We start from the raw sequence: 13,049 nt of genomic DNA, 5'->3' as shown, positions 1-13,049 counted from the left end.
CTGCCGTATTTCTGGCTTTGTTGCCCACCGTGTAAATGCTGTCGCTTGCTGTGCGAATGGTCAGCGATAATGTCAGGCGAGCAAGCAAAAGTGGCGACACTGTGGCACCAGTGTGAACGCACCCTAAGACCTGCAGAGAGATTCATCAGCACTGACCTATCCATTCACAATCTGTATTGGTCCAGGGCCAGTAAATGGGCATCTGAGCTTTAGACCCAACTCATCCTTGTCACAAGTTATTTAGACTTTTACCTTTAGGTTGGTGCTACAAAGTGCTCATGGCTAAAATGAGCTGACACAGAGCCAATTTCTATCCCCAGGTGGTGACTCGGATGAACACTTTACAGTCAGGGTATCCAGCTATTCTGCTGTAAAAAACAACAACAACCAATCTCCTGTACATAATGCCCCTGTTCTTACCTTTTTTCCCCTGAATATTGCCTTTTATGTTATAGTCTGTAGTTTGCTGTTCTGCTTGCTGTTAGTTGTCTGCCTTATTTTTTTACACAATGGAAAATTTGGAATTTTAAGTCATCTTCGTTGTTTCTACCAACAAACTTGCTGAATAAAGTTGGTTCTGACTGATGAACAGCGCATAAGAAAAGAAAACACAGAGAGGAAAGTGCATTACAGTGGCTTAATGGAGGCAGGCCAAGAAAAGCAGCACTACAAACTTAATCTAAGGATATGTCAGTTAGCTACAACAATTCAAATACAACATTCAAAGGCAACTCCAAGCAAATAGGCTTTTAACCTTGATTTAAAGGACCCTATGGTTTTAGAACTTTTACAGTCTTCTGGGAGTTTCTTCCACATAAGTGGAACATAAGAACTAAATGCTGCTTCTACTGTCTCTGCCCCTGTTTGGAAACCTCTGCTCAGAGTGTGTCTCCCATTACCGATTCTCTTGCCTGGATACCAGACTCGCCCCTTGCCTAGCCGTTCTGGAAACTTCTGCCCTTGGATTGACTGTTTTCCCCTTCAGTCTCTGCCCTGCAAACTAACGACGTGATGTGGATCAGTCAGTAATCCAGATCCCTCAGACGGAGCCGTTGGGGCCAGTCATCAGAGCCATCATTACCTCCCGACATTTGAGAATGTTAGGAGCTTTTATTTAGTGCACTATTGTTCCCACTGAGTTGTTCTCGGATGGTTACAGTGTGTGCGCCAGTCAGTTCCTGATCCAGCAGCACCAGTTTATGTGCAATAAATCTTTTAAAATATTCATTCTGTTTCAGCTGAATTATTGGGTCTCCAGATTCTGTTGGTGTAGGACAGATTCTGAGTATGCAGAGTAGACTTGAGCCAGAAGACCTGATTGGTCTGGGCGGTTGATACGCTGACAAGTTTAATGGATTTTGATGCTAAGCCATTCAGGGATTTATAAACTAAAAGTAGTATTTTAAAGTCTATTCTCTGAGATGCAGGGAGCCAGTTTAAGAGCTTTAGAACTGAGGTGATGTGCTCAGCTTTCTTAGTTGTAGTGACGATTGTTCCTTTCTGCTACCTCTAATGTTCGAATGCCTCTCCATGTGAGCCCATTAAATTAGCTTTTTGCTCAGAAAGAACGTACTTTGGCAGGTTTACCCCTGCAAGGTCAAATTAACCGATTAGACCATTGTAACTTATTCATTAGACACCTGAGAGACTGTTTTACAGTTTGAAGGAAGTACACTCCTTTGGGTTCTGTATATGCTCATCCAATTAACCCATCGTTCTTCAAGGACTTTGTCTTGTTGTTTTGAAAGTGCTGTGTGGGAAACCATTCTCAAGCCGTGGGAGACTATATATCAGTTTGTTTAAGTTCTGTCTAGTTAGAAGCAGAGCGATTCAGAATGGAGGAACTGTTTATCATTCTCTTCAGATATGAATAAAGTGTTGTCCGAGCGATCTGCACCAATTTCCTTTAACTGAAGCTACACCATTGATTCAAATTTCTTCTCATCAACGCAGCAGAGTTCTGGATCAACTGCAGATGTCTGATCGACTTTTTTTCCACAGATGTTTGAAGACACCTTTGCAGTAATCATTACAACTAAAGATAAACACATGGATAAGTTGTTAAGAACTCAGAAACTGGACCTGATCATTCAGACAACAACCGAGAACCAACCCGAGAGTCCGACAAGGGTGAGGCAAACATGAACATGGTCACTCACGGGTAGGCAGGCAAGGAACACTGGATCGTCTACTCACACAAAGGTTTTCAAGAATCTGGCACCAGAGTTCTTCTTCTTCTTCTTCTTCTTCTTCTTCTTAAATTTTATAAACTTATTTAACAAAAAAAACGTTTAGGTGAGCATTACCGCCACCAACTGGTATGGAGTGTTGGCACCAGAGCTTAGGAGGAGGAAGGCTAAAATAGTGTCACACACAGGTGAAACACAGACTGTAATCAGACAGAAACAGGTGCATGCAATCAGGAGAATGTGCCAGAGTGCAGAGGGTGATGTCAGCAGCCAACAGCAGGAAGAGAATCATAGCAATAGCTGTGAACATGACACACGTTTTTTTAAAATCCTTCTGAGAGATTAGTCCTTCAAGCCTGAAAATGTTCATCAGCTGATAGAAGGCTGACCTTGTAATTGTCTTTATGAGACTCTAAACTGTAGCTAGTTATTTTTTTTAAAGTAACATGCCAACATTGCAGAGCTCCACTGCTGGAGGACAAGATACAGACCTGTCAATTCATCCATCGTTATAGGAAATGTAGGATTTCTTCCCAGAAAGCTGGATGAGCTGGGAGCACTTACGTGTGGTACCATTATAAGGTGAGCTTGATTTTGCTGATGCTAACCGTGCTGCTTTTGGACACAAATATGGATGGCTTACATCTACTTTGAGCCAATAGAAGTAAGAGGGTGGGCTCTGGTTGTATTTGTGAATGGACTGTGAGCATTTAACGATCATAGAAACCCTCTGCAATAATTTAACATTAGATTGATGCATTTTAATAAAATTTTCCCACTTAAACATCAAGGATATATCTGTTACTTTATATTGTGTTCTATCTGGGAATATGTCTTTTACATCCATGTTTAGGAACTCTGACCCACTATTCTTTTCAGAAAGTGTTTCAAGCCCCTCTGGAGGGGTTTTAAACATAAATGGCTGGGATATGGTCAGCTACTAACCTGACGCCGCCAGATAGATTTGCTTCGCATATCCATCTGGAAACCTTCCGTTGAAGTAATTTTGGGAAGGGGCGAAAATACTGGTTAGCTGATTGGCCTATGTTGGTGATAGACGGGCCAAATAAACCAATCAGATCAACGAAGCATATGACGTACTCGTCAACATGCTTTGTCGTCGCTCGTAACAGAGCGACGACGAAAACACAACCCCAAGCCAAGCTACTGTTGCTGCTGCAGGTAAAGGCTCGTTAGCTCAGCAAAGAAATACTCTGTAATTCCGATAAAACTTGCTCGATAGCCGCGCTAACGCTAGTTTCATCGGCTGAAGCCGCCATGTTCTTTAGACTGAACTGTCGATCTTCTCGTTGCGTCACCCCTCAACCCGCCTCAAAGCCAACGCTGATTGGATGTTCGTTTGGTGAACGGCTCCAAATTTTCTTTAACGGAGAGTAGCCAGACTGATCTGCGAGTGAAACCTTGAAAGCTCGCGAGATCAGGATGGTCTCACGAGGCTAGTCAGCTACAGCAGTTGAAGCTTGACTTGACCACTCTAAAATTTCTTGTTTTTAGCCATTCAGGGGTGGATTTGCTGGCATACTTCAAATACATGTCCTGTTGTATAATTAAAGCCTGCTTGAACCAAAGGTAACAATCTAATAGCCAGAAATTCTCCTCTAGGAATTTCTGCTTAAGAGAAGAATTCATGATTTTACCAATGAAGGCAGCTGCAGGTCTTGAAGCAGCATAGCAGCCCCAGACCATTACACTATCACCACCATGTTTGATTGTCAGGACCATATTCTAAAATTCTGTTTCCCATGCCTTGTTCTGGCGGATTATGACCCAAGTGCAGACAGAAGAAGAGAAGAGTCATGTTGACCATAATGTTTTTGAAGAAAATTACATTTAATCATTACAGGAACTGGAGAACAGGAAAATTAGGAAAATAACAGGAAAAATTAGGTAAAAGGCAGACAGGTAAACAATCATGGCAAGTAAGACAAGGATTGTAGGAAAACAAATTATAAAGCCTGTGAGGTGATCCGTAACATGGGAGCTAGTTGACTCTAATCAACAGAATGCGCTTCAGTTGTGAGCTGACATGAACTGAGGCGCTGAGGGAAAAACAACAGATGAACACAGAACACACATTTAGCTGAAGACTACCATTAAAACAAGTAACCAACCACAGATCACATTCACATGGTCATTTGCTGACATCCCTCTAACTCCTCCGACTTAGAACAGGAAGTGACTAGTTTTGCTGGTGTTTGCAGTTTTGCTCTTTTTACGCTCTGATTCATATAAGTTTCAAGCCGTCTCATCAGACACAGAATAAGGTGATGTTGAATCCTACTCTGAACAGTAACTGCTGGCTGGACCGTGTGGGCGTGGCAGAAAGGCAAATCTTTTCATTTGCATACCGTTGGCTCTAAATCACACACGCATGATGCGATTTACTGCACACTGGATATGAATGATCTTTGTGCACCCACAAACAGGTCAATTAGATTACATTGGAATTTGATTCAACTGTGCCCCCTTGAATATTTCAAACAGCTAAATCTCCCAGCTGAATCATCCACCAAACCTTCTGTGCTTCACACATTATAGTAAATCGATGAAATTACTTTAGCCTCGTTCACGTTTAACAAAATCCCAGGTTTCTGTGGTCAATGACTCTCAATGATAGTCCGTAAAATCATTAAAATCTGACATCTTGCTGGAAGTGAGCTGAGTCTCACTGAATGTATTGCTTGCCGAAGGCGTCGTCGCTGTGATGCAGAATGCCTGCCGATGCCGGAGCAGTGTTGAGGCGCTATTTCAAATATAACTACCAGGAATACTAACTGGAAGGATACTTTCATCTCTCTCAGAATGGTTTTTGCTTTTGTTTATTCCTTCTGTGTCCTGAGTACCTGTGGAGCAGTCGTGGTTCAAAAACACTTTATCCCCTTCGTACATGAAGCCCTTTTTCTGGCACGTTTTCTTTACTAGCTTTTCTCTGCAGTGATGGACACAGTTACACTAATCTGCAAACATAATTGTAGAGCTCATTTTTATTAGTAGTGTTGTTCAGCAATACTGTGACTAATGTATCACATATTGTTAAATCTGATTCATTAACCCATATCTCTTTTCCAAGTCCTTATTGTCTTGGCAGCTTTCAAACCCAGACTTGGATTGACAGATGAGAGGCATGATGAGAGTTCTCAATGAGAGTTCTCGATGAGAGGCGGAGAAAACGTCTCTGGTGAGTTTTGCATCTCCTGTCTAGCAATTGTCTGAATCTGAGGCAGGTAAAGATGAGTTAAAGGTGGACATGTACTCTGTGCATCCTGTTGATGTATTCCAATGACCCTATTCACAAAGAATCCTAAGACTAAAAGTGGTTCTTAGTGATGTAATTTCAGGATTTTCCTTAGAGTTTTACATCTGTAAGATAAAAGTCATTCACGAAGCACCCTAGGCCTTAAGAGAGAAAAAAATGTTAGGCATAGTGAGGAGAACTTTTGGTGAGCCTAAGAGTGTCTTAACCAGGGAAGATGGTGGAAACAGAGAGAGCTGATTGGCTGATCCACCACTTAAACAGTGGAGGAAATGAGCACATAAACTTATTTAACAATCATACAATTATTGATATGTAGATAAGATAAACTTTATCATCCCCATAGAGGGAAATAAATTAGTTTCAGCGTCCAGACGAGTTAAAGCAATGTAATTTCAATGAGGATAAATAAATAACAGGAAAAATATTGAATAATCAAGAATAAAAGGAGAAAACATGTACAAACATTGTAGTGCAGAGGAATTTCAAAAAATATTCACAAACTAAAAATAAATATTTTAAAGAATTGAAAGAAGTCAGAAAACCATATCCATAAAAAGACACTCTAGACAAGATAAAGTACAGCAATATAAACTCTGTATACATAGAGAAAAAAATCTAAAAGAGGTGAAAAAGAATGTGCTGTATTGTACATGACGATGTCCGTAGGCTAAATGATCATCTAGAAATTCTTTGATGCCATCTCCTCTCTGGCTTTTGATTGCTGCACAAAGCAGTTTACTTTCCAGGCGGAAGTGTAAAAGCAGAGAAAATACGCATTGATCTGCGGCAATTCACTTCAAAATCCGGCTCTTCACAATGTGATCCAGGGACTAATTTATCTTTCAACACTCCTCTGTTCTCCTCCCAGATAGGGTTGGGAATTGAAAAGATTTTCACGATTCCGATTCCCTTATCGATTCTGTGAAACGAATCGATTCCTTATCGATTCTCTTTTCGATTCCAATTTGGGGGAAAAAGGAGAACAAACAGTTTGATGATGAGCATCAACGTTGTTAACCTAACTATCACACAAACTAAATAGGTCAAGATGTCCACAGCAAATGCGCAACTGGAGTAACATTTATCTTTGTTTAAATAAAAAAAGGAATTTAAGAACAAACTTAAATGCAGTAGATGAGTTGTTTAGAATACAAGAAAATGTAAGTGTCTTGTGACAGTTGCTTATTAATCTCTCTTTAGATAACCTCAGTCATCTAAATCTAACGGAAAAGGCATCCGTTTAATGAAAAAGCATTACTGTACATGTTTCGTTACATCCACTGCAATAGCTAGAATCATGTTAGAATTCCAGCTACCAGTAGTTCTAATTAAACATGCTAGCAATGAAGGGCTGGATTAACGATAAAGGCACACTCCCTTAATAACCCCAAAGAGAGGTAGGAAATTGGTTTATTTCCAGAAATGGCATATGATTTACTAGGAACCACATTAAGCACAGCCAGTGATGTAGAACTAGCTACTTACCACCGGAGTTGCCTTCCATGCTGGTTGTAACTTTAGCTTCTGTCCGGTAAGAATCAAAAACACGGCATTCATTCAAATGTATGCCATTTTGTGTGCGCAGGTATTTCTGCCTGTTGGATCTATTTTCTCCTGCGTATGTAATTGTCACTTTGCAATGATTGCAAAGCGCCTTGTTGCCACCTTTCCCTTCCTTAAAATGTAGCCAAACCTTTGATCGCTTTCCCCGATCGGGCGCCATTTTTTTTGTTTGGCTTTAAGCCTGGTTATGTCGTGCGCAAGTTACGCACAGGTGCTTATTGAATGCCGTGTGCGTAACTTGCGTAAAAAAATGTCGTGCTACCGTTGTGCTGCTCAGAGCCGCAGCACGACGGAATCAAAAAGAGAATCGTTAAGCGAGGTGCCAAACAGTGCCACGGAATTGGAACACACGGAACTGGTTCTGAACAGGAACCGGTTTTCGTTTCCCATCCCTACTCCCAGAGCTGTGCGAGCAGAGGTGCTGCTCCTCTGTCCAGTTCGGCTTTCTCAATGTTTTCTTTTCTCCATTTCATCTCAGTCGTTTTGCCAAGTCCAACTGTTTTATACAAGCAGGCAATCTTCATCCTGTCTGATCGGTTCATTTCTCCACATTGATTACAGGGAGCGCATTTGTGTTTTGTTTGTTTCTTGTATCAGCCAGTCACAGCTCTTAGAAGACACCTAGCAACAGGTTCAGTCAAACCTCCTCACTAAGATAAAAATGTCTGCTGTCTCCTTACTCAGAGTCGCTAAAGCTAAGCTAAGACTCCTTGGCAGGAATTTTCCGGTTAACATAAACGCCCTCTGAGAGGACTCTGAGGATCTTTGTGAATACGGGTACAGGATCTTTGCTGTTTCATTCTTGATGTTGGTTCTAACCCTACCTAGACCTTGGTCTCTCTTGGTCTTCTTAGTTGCTTCTTAGTTGCTGGAGTTTGGCTGAAACCCTCAGAGCACTGTGAGCAGTGAGGGGTGGTTTTCTCACGTTCTTTGACTATTTAAGGACTTTTGATTTATTTATTTTTGTCATGGTTGTTTGCATTTCTTTATTGTAATGCAGTGTAAATCACACCATCATGAATGGTTAATACAGTCTTATAGATTCTGATAATAGCAGAATAACTGCCTTTTCAAGCAGCGTATTATCAAGTGGAGAATTTGCTAGTGATACTGGTTTGTGGCACTGTGTTTCTGGAAGCTTTTCCATCTGTATTCTGTGAGAAGTGTTGATTTCTCGACAGCTTGTGGAGGCTGTCTAAACACAACAATAGTGCTGCTCCAACAGTTTCAGAACAGTGCCTCATGAAAAGCAAACTAAAATGTTTTTTTTTTCCTCAGTGTATTTTTAGATGGGGGGGGGGGAACAGATCTCCTTTCATTTCTATCCATCAGACTGATTCACACATTACAAAGATATGGAACACAAGACAGTGAGTTAGCTGGCATTAAACAATCCTGCATGGTCTAATGAGACCTTCCACATAAAAAGTGGAGCAGATGGTCGAGGCCTCTGATTGCTATCTTCTACTCACTGCAATCTGTTAGGCAAATTATCCACAGAAAGGCATGGAAAGATGTTGCTTGGCTCCATCCAAGAAAGAATGTGCCTCACAAAAGCTATTAGTCCATAGAAGCTTTCATGGTCGCCAGGAGCAAAACTAATTTAGGGTTAATTAGGCAATGTTTACACAGCTGGGCTCGCTGTAGAGAAAGTTTAATCTGCAATGATTTGGTAGTGTTTGATCATTCTTCTGATGTGAAGGTAACCCTGGAAAAAAAAAAATTTGAGAGTGGGAGATGCCACTGAAACACAATCAGATTTAGATAAATAGATTTGTGGGTCAGGTGATGTAACTAGACTTTGAAAATAAAACTACTATTGAATATACTAGGAATGGTTAGTGAGTTAAAAAAATATTTAAAAACAATAATATGACTTCTGTGACCCCGTAGATTCCATCTAACCATCCATCTCCTAACACGTCTATCCCTCATGGGGTTGTGAGGGATGCTGCTGCCTATCTCCAGCTGTCATTGGGCGAGAGGCGGAGTACACCCTGGACTGGTCGCCATTCTATCGCAGACCACATAGATTTTACATGTGAATTCCACAAGAAGTGGCAGAAGTAATGCAATCCACCCACTTGACCCATTTCTTCAACAAACCTTTAAACTCGTTCCTTTTGGGCAAAGTCCTTGCTAGTTTCAACTCTTGGCATGCTTGGACTTCTATTCCTGGAATGACCAACCTTACAGATTTAGTTCCCTAAATATGTCCATTATTTCTAACTCTTCCATTAATACAATTTTTTTTAATTTTATTTTTTATAATTGTCGATTTTTGCATCACTCTGTCCAAACAATCCAGTTGTGTGTTTTGGCTGATATTTAAATCTCCTCCACATATCAGGATGCATTCTCCTTCCATTGTCATCAAATCAAACATGTATCTGTAGAGCTGCCAATTCAAACCTGGGAGGATAAATGTTGACAATATATGTTGACAATAGTAACCAGCTCACCGTCTAGTCTGCCCTTGACCGATAAACATGTCCCTTTATTGTCTAAAGTTTCTGAAAGATTTTTAAATAACTTAAAATCCCTTATGTATAAATGGCCACCCTTCTCCAAGAGGTTGTTCTGCAAGATGAATAAATTATTTGGTTAGACGTATTTCTTTTAGGTTTTCAATGTTCTTTTTCTGTTGGGTAGGTCTCCTGCAACAATGCTACTCCCATCCTCTCCCTTCTCAACTTCCCTGATATTTTACACCTTTTAATTGGGTTGAACATCCCTTTAACATTATATGCTGTCACTGGTTTAGCTCCATGTCACTACAATCATTAGCTGTATAAGCCAATGGAGATAATATTAATGAAAATAATACCTTTTTTTTGTGGTTGAGAAGCGCTATTTGACCGGAGCTTTCCGTAAGTTCACTGCAGTTAGATGATGAGTATGGGAAAAACGGAAGGCCCGTGAAGGGGCCTTCAATTTAGCCTCGTCCCCGACGACAAAACAGTGCCAGCCTGTAGTGACATGTAGCTGAAGGAACTCGGCAGTGACAATGAAAACATCTCTCATTGAAAAAAGCTGCAGCATAAAATAACAATATCATCAAATATTTTTACTTTCTAACAATGTTCAACTTTTGAATGTTTGATTTTTCTATGTTCGTATTTTGTACATGTGAAAATCAAAATATACATTAATGTGTATAATTCCCAAGGGCCCTAAATGAGGCAAGTTTCATTATATTCCTGACTGTGATTACGCACTTGGCCAATTGGTGGTTTCATGTACAAATGAAACCGTGAACTGAACCCTTTCCTGAACCATTTGGCTCAAGTGGTTCAATGACTAATGAGGCCTCCCACCTGAATCAAATGGCTGAATTAGCTTCTCGGTATGCAGTCAGCTTCTCAGGAGTCCTGCTAATGACTTCATTATTTGCCTCAGGTGTGTTGGACCAGAGACTCATTTAAAAGTTGCCGGACACCGTCCTTCGAGGCCTGGGGTTTGACACCCCAGCTCTACATTGTCATTTATTTCTATTTTAAGTACTATGCAAAAAGGTGTAAGGATGACAGGGTAAACAAGCCACCAGATCAACCTGATCCTTGTGACACTCGAGAACAATAACAAGAATCCAGCATGGAACATTGTCCTGGTACAAAAATACATGTGTCTTATAACTGACTGGTTCTTAAGGATCCCATATTTGTAAAATTTCAGGAAAATTGATATATTGTTTTTAAAATTCCGGGTCTGGAAATGATTAGGAAATACCATAATATTTAATAAAAGTTGTATAATGTTAGTTGCTTTTGTTTTCACTCCTACTTCTCTTGCCCCCATCATCTCCTACAGTGTGGTCCAGTGTTCTTACTACCATACATTTTAACAAGCTTGTCAAATTTTTTGTATATACCCCAATACATATGTCAGATAAAGTATGTCTAAAATACTTGGATGTTCTTTTATATTCTGCTCACATTTAGCAGTATTCAAGTCAGCATGCTTTTCTGGGTATTCTGGCCCACAATCCCCCATACAGCTGAAGATTTGTGACATGACTAATCAGTTGCAAAAGAACAGACCAGTCACACCACATGCATATTATGTGTAACAGCTGATACTGCATTCTGATACTTCATGCTTTTTTTGTGAATATGCTAACTGTTCCCTTTTCTATATTTAATCACAAGAAGATATCCCGGTACCAATGAAAGAATATCATGATCCCAACCTGAGGTACTGATAACTTCAGGAATAATGTTAACCAGCAGTAGGAGTTTGACATGTTGCAAGCATAAAATCAGGAGTCAAAAGAGGAGCTGGACAAGTTACTCTATGCAACTGTTAAGTACAACACTGGAAAACATCCTTTATACTTTAGGGCAGTCTTCCTGCTTAGATTATTTCATTATTTCTGTATAGGCTTTCATTTACATTATTTTAAAAAGGTACGTATTACTTACATTCATAATAGCCCTGTTTTCTGTTACGCCCACTGACAGCTGGAGATAGGCACCAGCACCCCTCGCGACGCCACACGGGGTAGACCTGTTAGAAAATGGATGGATGGAAGGACTTTGTAAAGAGCCTTGAGATGAAGAGTTGTGACTTGATGCTATATAAGCTGAATTGTAAGGAAACTGCTACCTACGTACAGGTAAATCCCGGACAATCAGAATTTTTCCCCAGTCATCTCAGAAAGTTAATTTCATATAATATAAAGATTGATTACATATGGAGTGATCTATTCCAAGCCTTTGTTTCTTGTAATTTTGATGATTATGGCAACAGATGATGAAAACCCAAAATTCACTCTCTCAGAAAATTTGACTTATGGGAAAAAGTTCATTATTTCAAACTCATGGTGTCACAACATAATCAGCTAAGTAACTGAAAACACCTGCAAATGTTTCCTGAGCCTCTGAATGGTATCTCACTCTAGATCAGTGGGTGACACAATAATAGGGATGACTGCTAACTTGACAGATGTCCAGAAGACATTCATCAGCACCCTTCACAGGGAGAGTGAGCCACAAAAGGTAGTTGTCACTAGCACAGATGAATATCAGGCATGGGCTACAAGCCTGTTAATTGGACTAAGGAGAAAAGGAACTGGACTGCTGCTCAATGGTCCAAAATCCTGTTTTCAGATGAAAGTAAATTCTACATTTCGTTTGTTGGTGAAGATTCTCATTCATCCAGGTCATGATCAATCCAAAACAGGTTAAAAAAAATAAAACTGTACTTTTATTTTGAAGCTGAAGACTTTTCGCTTCCCATCCAGGAAGCTTTCTCGGTTCAAAATGTCTGGAGTAGTGTTGGGTTCCAAGCTTTATAGACCTGGAGGCGAGGCCTCATTGGAGTTTAGATTTGCATGTAAATTAACCTGGAACTGGCCGCCCCCACAATGGAGAGTCATTGTCTCATCGTTTAACTGGCTCCCAGGAGGGATGTTGTGGTCACATGTGTAGAGGTGTGAATTGGGGTGAATCTTAGCATTAATCAAACCTATCGCTGGGTTGTAAGTTTTTGAAAGTTGAAACCTGAGCCCTCCTCCTCTGTTTAAAGTTGTGTTTTCTCACTTTACATAGATGGCTTCCTTCACCCCTCTCTCAAACATCTGTCTTATTTGTCCAAAATGTTCACATTTTGGTCCTCAAAAGAGGGTCCTTTTATCTTTGTGGTGTAGGTGGACAGCAGAGTCTTGTCCTGAGGAGGTAGCTCTCCTGTGTTGAGCCATGTGTCTGTGGAGAGGTTGTTTGGTTTCTCCAACATAAAGATCAGAACATTCTTCACTGACTGAACTGCATACACCACTCTGCTCATCTTAGGTTTGGCGGTTTAGTCCTTATGATGGACCAGCCTCTGTCTGAGGGTCCTGTTGGGTTTGAAATGTACTGGGATCTTGTGTTTAGAGAAGATCCTCCTGAGTTTTTCAGAGACTCTAGCAACATATGGGATGACAATGTTTTTGCGCTTGTTCTTCTCCCTGTTCTGTTCTGCGACGTGTCTTTTGGATTTACTTGCTGATTTGACAAAAGCCCAGTTAGGGTAGCTGCAGG

Source organism: Fundulus heteroclitus, chromosome 13 (genome assembly GCF_011125445.2).
Source record: "Fundulus heteroclitus isolate FHET01 chromosome 13, MU-UCD_Fhet_4.1, whole genome shotgun sequence".
NCBI classification, from domain to species: domain Eukaryota; kingdom Metazoa; phylum Chordata; class Actinopteri; order Cyprinodontiformes; family Fundulidae; genus Fundulus; species Fundulus heteroclitus.
The sequence above is the reverse complement of the archived record's forward strand: the minus strand, read 5'-3'. Positions refer to the sequence as shown.